Here is a 12922-nt window from a genome sequence, read left to right on the forward strand (position 1 = left end):
AACTATGAAGTCAGTTTTTTTTTTTTAAACCTGAATGTAGTGATGAATGACAATCTCATGTTGTTCCATTAGACTAGCAAAATATACCAATTCATCAACTCTACCATAGCTGCAACATACATCAACACACGAATTATACAAACTGCAAAATAAATTAATAATAATGATAATAACTAAATGATACGAACCTTTCAAGTATCTTCATTGTAGTTGCTTCATCCAACACATCTTTACTGTCACTAAGAAAAGCACGAAATTCCATAAGAATTGATTGGTATTCTGAATTACGCTTCTCATGTGAGTCGTCTTCCAGCAGTAATCTATTGATCTGAAATAATATATAAATGAAAATATGCAGTTGAAGAATTATAAAACAAATTAATATAAACCTTGTCAAGGTACAGTTCAGTGGCCCATGTAGATATCATCATTATTTGAAATTTATCATCTTTCTCAATATTATCAAGCTTCCGTAATAAAAACGTCCTTAGCGCATCCTTCAAGAAACAATAAAAAATTATCGAAGCGTGTTCGTCATGCAGATGGCATTAACGTAATTTATATAAAATCTCATAGAATGAAACAGAACTGTATATACCTGTTCACCTATGCCTTATAAACTTCAATGTGATTTCTTCAAATGATAATGCATAGTTAATCTGCAAAAGTTACTTGTTTAACTAAAACATGAAGTAAGAAAAAATCAGAAAGAAAAAATAATAATAATAAAAATAATCACTCACTTTAGCAAAGAAAGATGCTGCTTTAAAGAAGTCCCCTGCTGAAAAGGCAGTTTCAGCCTGCAATACACAAACCACTTGAGCCAATAATACTGTAAATCAATATAAACTATATAATATTATAAACATTAACAAGAAAATAACTGGCAGCACCTGTTCTAAATAAATATACTTGGTCTCTCTGGTAAGGATCAGAAAATAACAAGCCAGCAGATGCATCAATGGATAAGCCAATTATCCCCTTTGATGCCGACTCAGATGTTTGGTCAAAATAAAGCTCTTCCACAATTTGCTCACTGATTCTATTTACAACCTAAATGATGCAGATATTAATGGGATGTAAAATATAAATTGCAAAATGTTTAATATTAGAGGCAAGTATTCATTTGCACCTTCACTCTGTTTCCAATTAGAAGCAACAAGTGAAACTCTGAGAGTGCAATAGAACTAGGTTTAACCACTTCACCGCCATCACCTAATTTTGAATAATCCAAAAGAGCTTTATTCTCCACAAAACTCACAGCCCCGTTTGACGATCTTATGATCTCAACAAAACAATTTTATTGGATAATTTCATATAAATGAATAATCAGATAATCATAAAGAATAATTTAACTAACTCTGGACCTGTTTTGTGCCCCAAAATTCAGACCACCATGATAGATACCAGCTCCAGAAAGCCAAGCAAAATGCACTGCTCTTCTTTGTTTAATGCAGCTCACTAAAAGATAATTTATTAACTATTAATATATACTTCAATATAAAAACTATGAAGTATATAAAGCACTTGCCTATTTGGAATATCTCCAGGAAGCTCCATAAAAATTGCACTGCGCGGTCTACATAACTGGCAAAGACAGCCTAAGTTGAAAATACAAAATATTTAAATTATGCAATCAACAATACCAGTAAAGAAGAATAGCATGAGCCATAATGACAAATAAATTACCTCTGGAGATCCGATACCCGTAAAAGAATAGAGCCTTGTTGGAGTTACTGCCATAATATAGTATCTAGTTCCAGTGTTGAAGCTAGCTGTTTCCATCTATACATAAGTTAATAAAAAATCAGCATATCTATAAGATCATGAATAAAAAATAAACTTTAGAAAGAAAAGACACCTGCAGCCTGACCTGCTTTGACGGGCTACCCGATGTGGCAGTTTTGCCAGCTCTGCTTGACTGTCAAAATTGTTTCTCTTAATGCAGGTAATTGATTGCATATGGAATCACCTGGATGCTCGTGTGGTGTACCAAACATGCGATCTTCTTGGTCAAGAGTGTGTGTCAAACTTTTGGTTCAAAGATCTTTATCGATAAAGAAAACAACCCCGAATGTTTCCAGTCTCTATCTCTAACCATACCCGATATCATTTCACAAGACCCATCTTCAAGATTCCATCTTTTTGATAAGACTATCCGAAAAACTTGCTGAAGCCTGGGCTAATTTTCAACCCGACCCACTAATGGTACGTACGTTCATGAGGAGGACGTTTCATCAGAAGCTAAAAAACGAAAACACTATCGGTTTAAAGAAGCAAGAATTTGGTATATGGCATGTGTGTTATTCAATGCATTCGTGGGCCCTACAACTGCTTGCACCAAGATGGGGGCCGAGTGCATGGCCATGGAACTCGGTTATGTAAAAAGGCACTGCTCGTATGGTAATTTAGCTCCTTTGTGGAAGCTTCTAGATATTGAGCTCATGTGCCAACGAAAGCATGCATGAGGAAGAAAAGAAGGCTTTTGTCATAGAATTTGCAGGTTATTGGTCTCGGCTACGCGCTACAAGAAAAGAATAAAAGTAATCACTTGAATTCGTGGTTTTATTTTTAGCCATTGGATATAGTGGCATACATATATATTAACAAGAGTTTGACTAAAAGTCAAACTGTACATGGATGCTTGTTTCTTGAAGCAGTGGATTTGATTCATATCTGTTGAAAGTCTGTTGGGATCCAGTTGATGAACAATATACATTAGTGACTAGTTTTCAGCCGATTAATTTTCATTTCATGTTAACTCATCACGTGATGATTTTGAAGTTTGATTATTGTATGTATATTTGTAACAAAAGAAAAAAGGTCATAATGTGAGGGTGTGTTTTAAACGGATTGTGTTGTGTTATTTATGGTACCGAAATGATTATTATCTTTGATTTGGTTAAATGGGTTAAACATGGCGTGGCGAGTTGTGTAACCTGTTTATTGTACATGCCCATGCTAGTGTTTGTTTAAGAATACATGTGTCATGTTGTGTTTTACCTATTTTACTGATCACGATATGTTTTGCCTAAAACAAACAGAATATGGACGGATATCATGGTTTAGTCATACAAGCAGAAACAATCTTTCCTGATCTCTCAAAACAAAAATATAAAGTGTTTTTGCGTTTCATTAATTTTGCATAAGTATAAGAAACTTTTGAAGAGGGTCGCCCTCTTCTGTGCAGCATTCGGAACAGCATCATCAAAAAATCAAAATGCTGCAGAACTAATGGGTATGGTTTAGCATACAAGCACTAGGTAGGTAGCTTGGTGTAAGAACCCAACAATATAAATGAACAAATATCCCGTTTGGTTCGGTATCAATCAGCCATGATAAGAAACCATTGACCAAGCTTTAATTTAATAATGCAAAATTACAGCAGAGTGATGTCCATAATAAATAAGAAGCAAGCATGATTAGGTAAAGATTGATAAAACAACAAACGAACGAAAACAAGGAAAGGAAAGGAAACAGTTCACCACCAATGACTCGATCTCTTTTCTTGCATACAGGGATCCACAAAAGTCGGGGTAAATATCACTCTACTATATTGATACTTGAGAGATGGAGGCAAAAGATGGCGATAATGTGCTTTGAAGTCCTCCGTGTGCACTTTTTTAAACGAATTATCAAGCTCGTCCAAAACTGCAAGCCAATCGCCGTTAGAACTTGTGCATATACGGCGCGGAGGCGCTGGACAGCGGTCCACGAGCTTCACCCAGTGATCATCACCATCCTTGTTCATCTTCCACATTTCTGCCCGACGGTCCAAACCATCATCACCTACTGTATAGGATACATTCAGGTGAAGGCTTCCATCAAGAACAAGTAAAGTTGCAGCAAAGAAAGTCTCTTGGCTTTCATTTTCATGAAACCGAAGAGGAGGGGGCGGAATTTCCTTAAACAGTTGGGTGTTGGTATCAAAACGTATAATCCGGATAGGGCGTTCCAGAGTATAGGCTTGGAAATAAAGGCCTCGGCCCCAGGAAACAGGGGAAGCCCAAATGCAAGTAGGAGGCTGCACATTGATGTTGTCAAAGGAGGAGAAGAGTGGGTCTTGAGTGTCACTGAAGAGGGGGGGGTCAATGTATTTCCAATAATCTTGGTTGCGAGAATAGACAAAAGCTAGCCAAGGACCAGTACCAAAATAACGACTAAAACATACAACATTGTAATCATTATCATCATCAGAATAGTAGAGACCGACAGGATCGTAAAGAGAAAACATGAAACAACCAGAGAGGTCAGCTCGGGAATACGCGACCTTGTGCATGACTGGATTCACAAATATGAACGTACCATAACCCTTATTTGCAAAGGTTGCAAGCACCAATCCATCCAAGCTTGCTATAACACATAACTCGGGTAAGCGATTAGACACAGGGGAGTAATCGGAATCGGAATCGGAATCGGAATCGGAATCGGGTGGTGGGATGGCTTCGTTGAAGGAAAACGTCTTGACCAGATCGCATCCACTTACGGCAACTTGATAGTTGTCGATGGTTAATGGGCAGTTCCGGAGGTGATCCCGGTTAAACTTAGCTGTCGATAGAGCCCGTCTCCATGCTCTGCACACCCCCCTGCAACGTGCTACTTGGGATTTTGGAACTCTGCTTGCAACAACCGCTATTGCCGAAACTCTTCTCGGGTCGCCATCTCCTCCATCATCATCCTTCTTCAACCGTTTCTCCGCCTCCATATTTGATATGTGCGAAAGAAAATGGGTTTTAGGGTTTCAACATTCACAGTTATTATTGTTAGGTTAGGTTAGGTTACGTGGGTGGGCTTTCTTTGATTTCGGATCCGATCCGATCCAATCCATGAGATTATTATTATTGTTGTTGTTGTTGCAAATTAGTTTTGTAATTAGCAAAAGAAGCACGCAAATTAAGTTGTCAATGTAGGGTTAGCCCACTTGGTATAGGTTCTTGGCTCTTAGTCAGTCTTGGGTTTAAACCCAAGCAAGGGGTGGAATTATGTAAATAAAAGAAGTAAGCATTGCTGTTAAATAAAGTATTTGAATCCATACTCTTCATTAAAAGTATAAATTAGTAAACTTTTTTCCTGATATTTATCAATTGCTTTTATTTGTTTTTTTTTTAATAAATGGTTCATTTAAATATTTATATCTAATATAATATATAAATGAACTCATATCAACCCGAAATGATAGAGGGGGAGGAGGGCTCTGAACCTACAGAAGTGTGGTCCCCACTTTACCCACCCCCACCAATAAAACTTACACACACCACATAGGCCTCACTTCCCTACCCCACTCCCCCTCTCCAACACACTCACATGTGGCCCCCACCCCCCAACCCACCCCGGCTTCTTCCACACTCGCCTAACTACCAGCCCAACCCACCTGGTTCCATAACCTTGATGTTCGGTCAATTTGTACATAGTTCGTGTGTTAGCGATTGTGGATGCCTACGGTTTAGCTCGTTAATCAATCTATAGTTGACTTAGGATAATTAATCTGTTAGGTTGCATGAGAATACTGTCAATTGCTTACTTGGATTCCCGGGTGTGATTTGTATTGTTTATTGTTTGAATCTTGCTTAAGTTGTTTGTTTGATATTATAACCAAATCAATTGCTAGTGTGATCAGCACTGTTGATTGTTGACTTCATAATGTTAGGAATCAGTTTCGCATTACTCTGACCACATACCCCTCGTGGTTCGACACCCTACTTACCCTAGCTTGCTTAGGTGATTAGGAACACTAATTCTAATACTTTTAACTAGATAACGACATTCTAGTATCAAACCTCTCTACCCCCCAACCCATCCCATCCTTACTCATAACCCCAACCCCCCACCCCACCACACCCTCTCACCCTAAGGCTATCCGCTATGGTTGGGGGCACCGAAGCCCCTCCATCGTGCCACGTCATGGACACGAGGCTTCAAAGCCTGCCTCGCTATGGTTTAAAGCCCCTTGGGCGCCCCACTATATATATATATATATATATATATATATAGGGGAAGATTCATGTACATTTTAATCTTAAAATGAGAACGTAGGAAATAATACCAATTTCTAAAAAAAACAAGAAAGTAAGAAACAATACCAATCTACATAAATAATGATTTATAACAACAAAGAAAAAAACCTAAAAAGTTATAACAAAAGAATCAAAATCAAGAACAAAATAATAACAACATATACTAGCAAATACTTATAACATCAAAAGAAAAAATCTAATAACAACAACAAAATATATATAAGCAAATACTTATAACGTCTCATGATCGAAAATTAGCAAATATGAACAAAAAAAACATCAAATACCTATAAAAATAAACCTAATGATAACAGCAAATTGGTTCTCACTATTCTCATGTTAAGAATAAAATGTATTTGATCTTGTTTCTATATATATATATATAGGGTGGGGTTATTGTAAGAATACATTGTTTTCTAGGAATGGTAAGAATAAGTCTTAACCATTAGATTAACTCATCTAATGGATGAGATTAGAAGTTACAAAAAACCGAAATAGTTTCCTAGAATTACTCTTTCACCATTATAACCGACATAGTTTTCTAAAATTATTCTTCTAACATATGTTTTAATGCCAAATGTCAAAAATCTATTGGTTCTTACAATTTCTAAGAAACTTTTTATTCTTATTTAAACCCTTTACATACATATATAATAATGTGTGTGTGAGAGATGGAGAAAGAGGGGGCCCACCCCCACTCTCATCTGCGTTGGCCGTTGTTGGGACTTATATTTTAGACCGACGCATCGAATTATTATAATTATGGGTGAAAAATAATTAATATATAGTTTTTCTTAACAACAAATGTTACGTCTATCCACTTCCTCCTAAAATAAACAAAAAGTTTCCTCTTGCTTGGCATTCAACTCAAGACCTCCTATCTAAGAGGCTTGCATGCTTACCAAGTTAGCTAGTCTCACAATGGCAAAAAAACGTGAAAATTTCCAAAATGTCTCGTTTAAAGAGTGAGAATCCCATTTTGTCCCTTCTTTTTGGAAGATTTAATCAATGTCCTTTATAAACTTGTTGTCTAGGACCATTTTGAAATTGAAGAAATGTTTTGTCTTAAACTCGTTTTCAACTACATGGTTTGCCTTGAACTCGTATTTGACAGCTAGTTTGACATCAAACTCGCTTTTCACAACCAGTTTGGCCACAAAACTCGTCTTTCACGACCTACTTGACATTTTATTTTTATTTATATATTATATTATATTATATTATTAAAATTAAATTTTACTCATATTTGGTTTTAATTTTATAACTTTTGAATGTAAAGTTTTATGAAATTCCAAATGTACCATTGAGACGTGCTTATTTTCATTTGCGCGCCGGCATAAATTTTGTTTAAAATTGAGCCGGGTCAAATTTTTATTGTAATGTTTAATAAAATTTGACCCGGCTTGGTTTTAAGTAAATTAAATCAAAACGCAGATAAAAATAAGCATGTGCCGACGGTATATTCGTCATTTTATAAAATTTAACACATTAAAAGTTAGTAGAAGAAAACTTAATTATCTTAATTATATGGTCTAGTAATAGTAAGATAATAATAGCGTGAGAAAATACATATTTTTTATTTGTTGTAATTATTTTAAATGTAACTAATTTATATTTATAATCTATAATATATATATATATATATATATATATAAACGAAACCCCTAAAATCGTATGTGTCACGATATGGTCGCTCCCTCCTTTTATGCTATCTGTGATGTGCCTAACACAAAACTTATGTGTAGATGTTGTACATGTGGCCAGCTTCCAAAGAGCATCCCTGTAAATCTTGCCTATAAAGGACAAAAATTGGAAGTTACCAGTAAAGTGTGACCTTGACCATGTTTCTGGTGAGATCTTAGATACCCAAAGATGTGCCCTTTTGTTTAAATTTTTTAGGTTGTTCATCTCTCTCTCATAATGTGTAGGTGTTGTACATGTGGCCAGCTTCCAAAGAGCATCCCTGTAAATCTTGCCTTTGAATATATTTCTCATGTTATCTGTGATGTGCCTAACACAAAACCTATGCTCTGCAGAAGGAAACAACTTATCTACTGCTTGTATAAGACCCTGTACATACAACAAATCATTACTAAAGCACTAATCTACTAATGGTTAAATAAATTACCAAAGTACATAAACAAAAGTACTAACCTTTTGCCTGTCACTCATAAAGGTAAACTTAGATCTGTTGTTCAAATCCAAGTCATCACCAAGGCATTCCAAGAGCCATTCCCAAGAGTTTATTGTTTCAGCTTCAACAACAGCATATGCAACAGGGTAGTATCCATTGTTTGGATCTAGACCAACTGCTGTTAAAAGTTGACCAGGCCAAGCACTTTTAAGGAAAGCCCCATCCAGTCCCAAGAGATCCCTTCCTACTGCTTTAAAACCCTTTTTCAAAGACCCCAAGCAAACATATATTCTCTTGAATTGTCTTGTCTCAGATGTTGGATCTATGCATCCTTCTAATTCAAGCTTTACTGTTGTATCTGGATTAGTCCTCTTCAACTCTTCAATATAATCCCTCAATAACCCATATTGGCTTTTGAAATTTCCATTGATATGTTCCTTGGCCAACATCTTTGCCCTGTAAGCTTTCATGTCAGAAACACCAACTTCAAACCTTCTTTGAAACCTTTCTTTGATAGATTTAACTTTCAGCTTGGGGTCATCTTGAAGATCAGTAATTAATTGGTTTGAGAGGAACCCGGCTGTGCAAGCATAAATTTGCCTAGATTGAAGGCATTTATGTTCAGTTACCAACCTTGTAATTTTCCTAAATTTGCCTAGATTGAAGGCTTTTTCCCCTACCCCCAATATTTTTCTGGTCTGGTCCCTGATCTTTATTAGCAGTGCTAGATCCAACCCCTGCCTGTGGGACCCATCTTCCATATTCCCTTCACACACTGCCCTCACCCTTATCAAATCATCTTTTCTTATCCTAATTTGTCTTCTTGTTTCAACTGCATGTGCCTTGATCATAGCCTTCACCTCTACTTTTGTACCAAAAACTTGCCCCACATGGAAAAGAGAATCCATGTCCCTCTCATCTCCTTGTTTTTCTATATACAACCTATCATTATCCAACATAACATCATCCATTTCAATGTCCAAACCCTCTCTGAACTACCAATTGCATCCTGCTGGTCAACTTCAAAATCAGTATGCAATCTAAGATCCCTCATATCTACATCTACATCATTTGTGTCACCATCTTCATAATTGAAATCACTATCTGAATCACTTTCTGAATTTTCATCACCCTCCTTAGCTTTCTTAACATTCTTAGATTTCTTAACTGGACAACCCTCTACATTTTCATCCTCATCAGAACATTCATCTCTCATCTCAAAATTAGAATCCCTACTATCATCAGTTCCACTTTCATCATCTGAACTTGAAGATTCTTCAATTCTTCACCACCTTCATCTCCAATATCATCTCCACTTTCATCATCTGAACCTGAAGATTCTTCACTATCTCCATCTCCACTACCATCTCCACCTTCAACAACTTCAACATCTTCATTCACTCCAACATTTTCTCTTATTGAAAATTCTCATCTCCAACATTTTTCTCTTGTTCCATGCTGCCTTTACCAGTCTCATTTATGCTATTTTGCCATTCCAACAACCTTTTCTTAGTTGCATTTCCTTTATCTATTACTATCTCACTTGCAAGCAACTCCTCATCTGTTATCTCTTCAATAATAAACTTTGAGGGTGAGTAGAAGTATGTGTGTACATAGGTGTAATCATGCTCAACATACATGTTCATTAATTTCCAAGCTCCAATATACTGAGCAAATCCCCTAACATCATCATTACTTCCCAAAGCTCTAAGCCCCCAATCCAATTTTGAACCAGGTACTAGATAGTGGTAGAATCTAACCTTTTTTGTAGGATACTGTAATTGCTCCAAGATTTCATCAAGCTCGTGAACAGAATACTTGTCAATATCGAGCATGTCAACAAAATTGACAACGACTCTGTTATAAACCCGTCCCGGAAATTTGGTGAAAGTACCACCATGATGCAACTTGATCGAGAACAAATGTGGATGATTAACTACAAATAAAAGATTAAACATTTATTAGCTACATAAACCCGATTATAAACCCTAAAATTTGAACTTACCATAAAATTTCTCAACATCCGATTGTTCTAAGGCTTCACGGATGAAGAATCGGGGATAATCCATTTAGGGTTTTTGATTAATCGACGTAGGAGAATGTTTAATTTGGGGAATTGAAGTAAAAGAAAAGCGGTATGGATGAAAAGACCAAACAACCCTCACATGCGACGTGACGTTTTTTAACTGAGTTTTTCTAACCCAGTTAGCGTAAAGGACATAACGTGTAGGAAAAAAATGTTTAAAGGACCGCCTGTAAGAAAACTAAAAAAGGGACACGATCCATAAATTGACTTTGTTTAAAGGACAAAATTTGTAATTCTGTCTAATATATATAAATACAAAAACATTCAAAAGGGTTATTCAAATATTTGGTAAGTAAATAGTTCCATGTCTCATCATCCATTTTCCTTTACTATGAAATAAAAAACAAATTTTGGGGGTGTGCTATAACTATACATTCATGTTATAAATATTTATTTCACACATACAACTATGACACTATTGTCACATTGTAGCATATCTATTTAATCTTGTTATGAACTTATACACATGTGTATTCACGAGTTGGCATGAACACAACATGATTAAGAGCATGTTTGGGAATTGGGATTGAGTTTGAAACATGATTATTGGTTTATTGGCTTTTTCAAAAAGCCATTTTGAAAAACTGTCTTTTAATCTTTTTCAAAAAGCTAAACTAAGAAAGTTTTTTATGATTGCCAAACACATTTTATCTTAATGGCTTTTTGAAACCTCTAATAAGCCAATAAAAATTTTTCAAACTCAATCCCAAACATGCTCCTAACTATAATTTTGTTTTTCTTTTTTATCGACCAGCGGACAATCTTTTGATTGGATGGGTAGGGGGAAGCATGATTGTGTGGACCTTACTGGGGTATCTCTTCTTGTCGGGCTTAGGGATACCCGATTTATTGCTAGGCATGCCATTTTAAAGGCAGAATCAGGATAAATTGCTAAGCACGAGAAGACATGTGTCGAGAATCAACACTCCTTCATTCCCTTTGCTTTCGATACATTTGGGTCTCTTGCTCTCGATGCTGCTACGTCTCTAAAAAGCGTTCAGCGGGTCGTGCATGGTAACTCATCGACGCCGAAGAATGATAACTTTGTTTTCAGTAGGATCAATTTTGTCATTCAAAAGAGGGTGGCGGTGCAACTTGTTGCCCGCTTACCTGTCTCTCTATTGTAATTGGATCCTTTTATTGTGTAAAGATTGTTAATTTAGTAAAAAAAAGTACTCTTAATTTACAAAAAAAAAACATAATATTTCAAAAAAAAAACATATTAAGTAAAAACCATAAATGTCTATAAAAAAAGTTGATTTCAAAACTCAACGTGACTATATTTTAGCATAATATGCACAAATAATTTAAATTTTAATATAAATAGCTCTATAAAACCTATAAAAACAAACAAGTCAAGTAATGAATACGCTAGATTGACCCGACCGATACAACCCGTTTAGCTAATTGTGTTACGTATGTGCATGTTTGATTTGAAATTGACCCTTTAATTTTTATGTTACGTTTGTCTTGTGTAAAAAGTTCACAACCTTAATTCCTTGTGGGATGTCGGGTGATGCTAGTAACATCTTTGAGATAAATGCTTGTTTCACCTACCATGTAAGTCATTTAATTGTGTACATTTACCACACTCAACTATGTTCCTAAACTAGGTTAAAAACTCTATTTGTACCAGTTCCACTTTAATCATCCTTTGTATCATGTTTGACTTCACAAAAGCAGGAAGGAACAGTGCTTTTGATGATTTTTTAAACGACATCTTAATGTTAGAATTTTTAATCTGAAATCCTATGAGAATTCTCTTTATGTTTAAATCTATCGGTGATTAATAAATACAATTATTTATAAATTATTATCTTTAAACAGCTAGTGACAAAAATATAAAAATAATCTCATGGGAGAGCAAATAAAATGACCACATAAATGTCAAAGCTTAGGGTGCAACCTAATAAAACAACGTCAAATGAATAGTGATTTACTTATTTATATGTGAGAGGAAAACATTTTGCTAAATAAAATATATATAAAATATGCTTTCGTTTTCTTTTATAACTTAATAATAGTGTTTCATATAAATTCAAGACACCATTACGACTTTTAACTTTCGTATCTATACCACTATATAAAGCATAATAGACGGAGAACAATGCAATTTCATATAATTATTAACACAACTAAGACGAATTTAGTACGTAAGGTACAAGTCATACATGTAATAATTCTTATTAATAAACTTTACCGAATTAATACATTATTTAATGCATATTTATTCACTGTACTAAGTACATATAATTGTATTAAGTACATATAATGGTGTACATTTAATAATAATAATAATAGTACCCAAATACAATAATTCTTTAAGGTAGATCGGGTTAGATTGCGCTCTTATGAACCAGCCGTGAAGTGCGGTACACTCACTATATTTTAATATAAACTTTATTTCAAGCCGAATGTGATACGATTAGAATTGTCTCACTTATACATAATTTGTTTAGGATGTTATTTATGCTGTAGAAATTAACATTTTCTTTTGGCCTGATTGACCAATACAAATCCACACCCTTTCTTGCAATTTATTGAATATATGTTGTATCCACGATACTTAAAACCGTACCTTTTGTGTATAAGACAACTTGTCAGTGAAATATAGATATTTATGTCCAGTGACTTGATAAAAAAAAACCGATTGAAAGAAAGAGAATGTCAGAGATTAGGAACAAGAGC

The 12922-nt window shown here is 35.2% G+C and overlaps 1 pseudogene; it reads right to left on the reverse strand.

The window, feature by feature from the left end:
* The window catches only part of LOC143578102 (vacuolar sorting protein 18-like), a 50820-nt pseudogene that overhangs the window by 803 nt on the left and 37095 nt on the right, over window positions 1-12922 (reverse strand).

Source organism: Bidens hawaiensis, unplaced genomic scaffold, assembly GCF_021521415.1.
Source record: "Bidens hawaiensis isolate Kalapana, Puna unplaced genomic scaffold, B.hawaiensis_p1.1 tig00001461_1, whole genome shotgun sequence".
In the NCBI taxonomy this organism is placed as follows: domain Eukaryota; kingdom Viridiplantae; phylum Streptophyta; class Magnoliopsida; order Asterales; family Asteraceae; genus Bidens; species Bidens hawaiensis.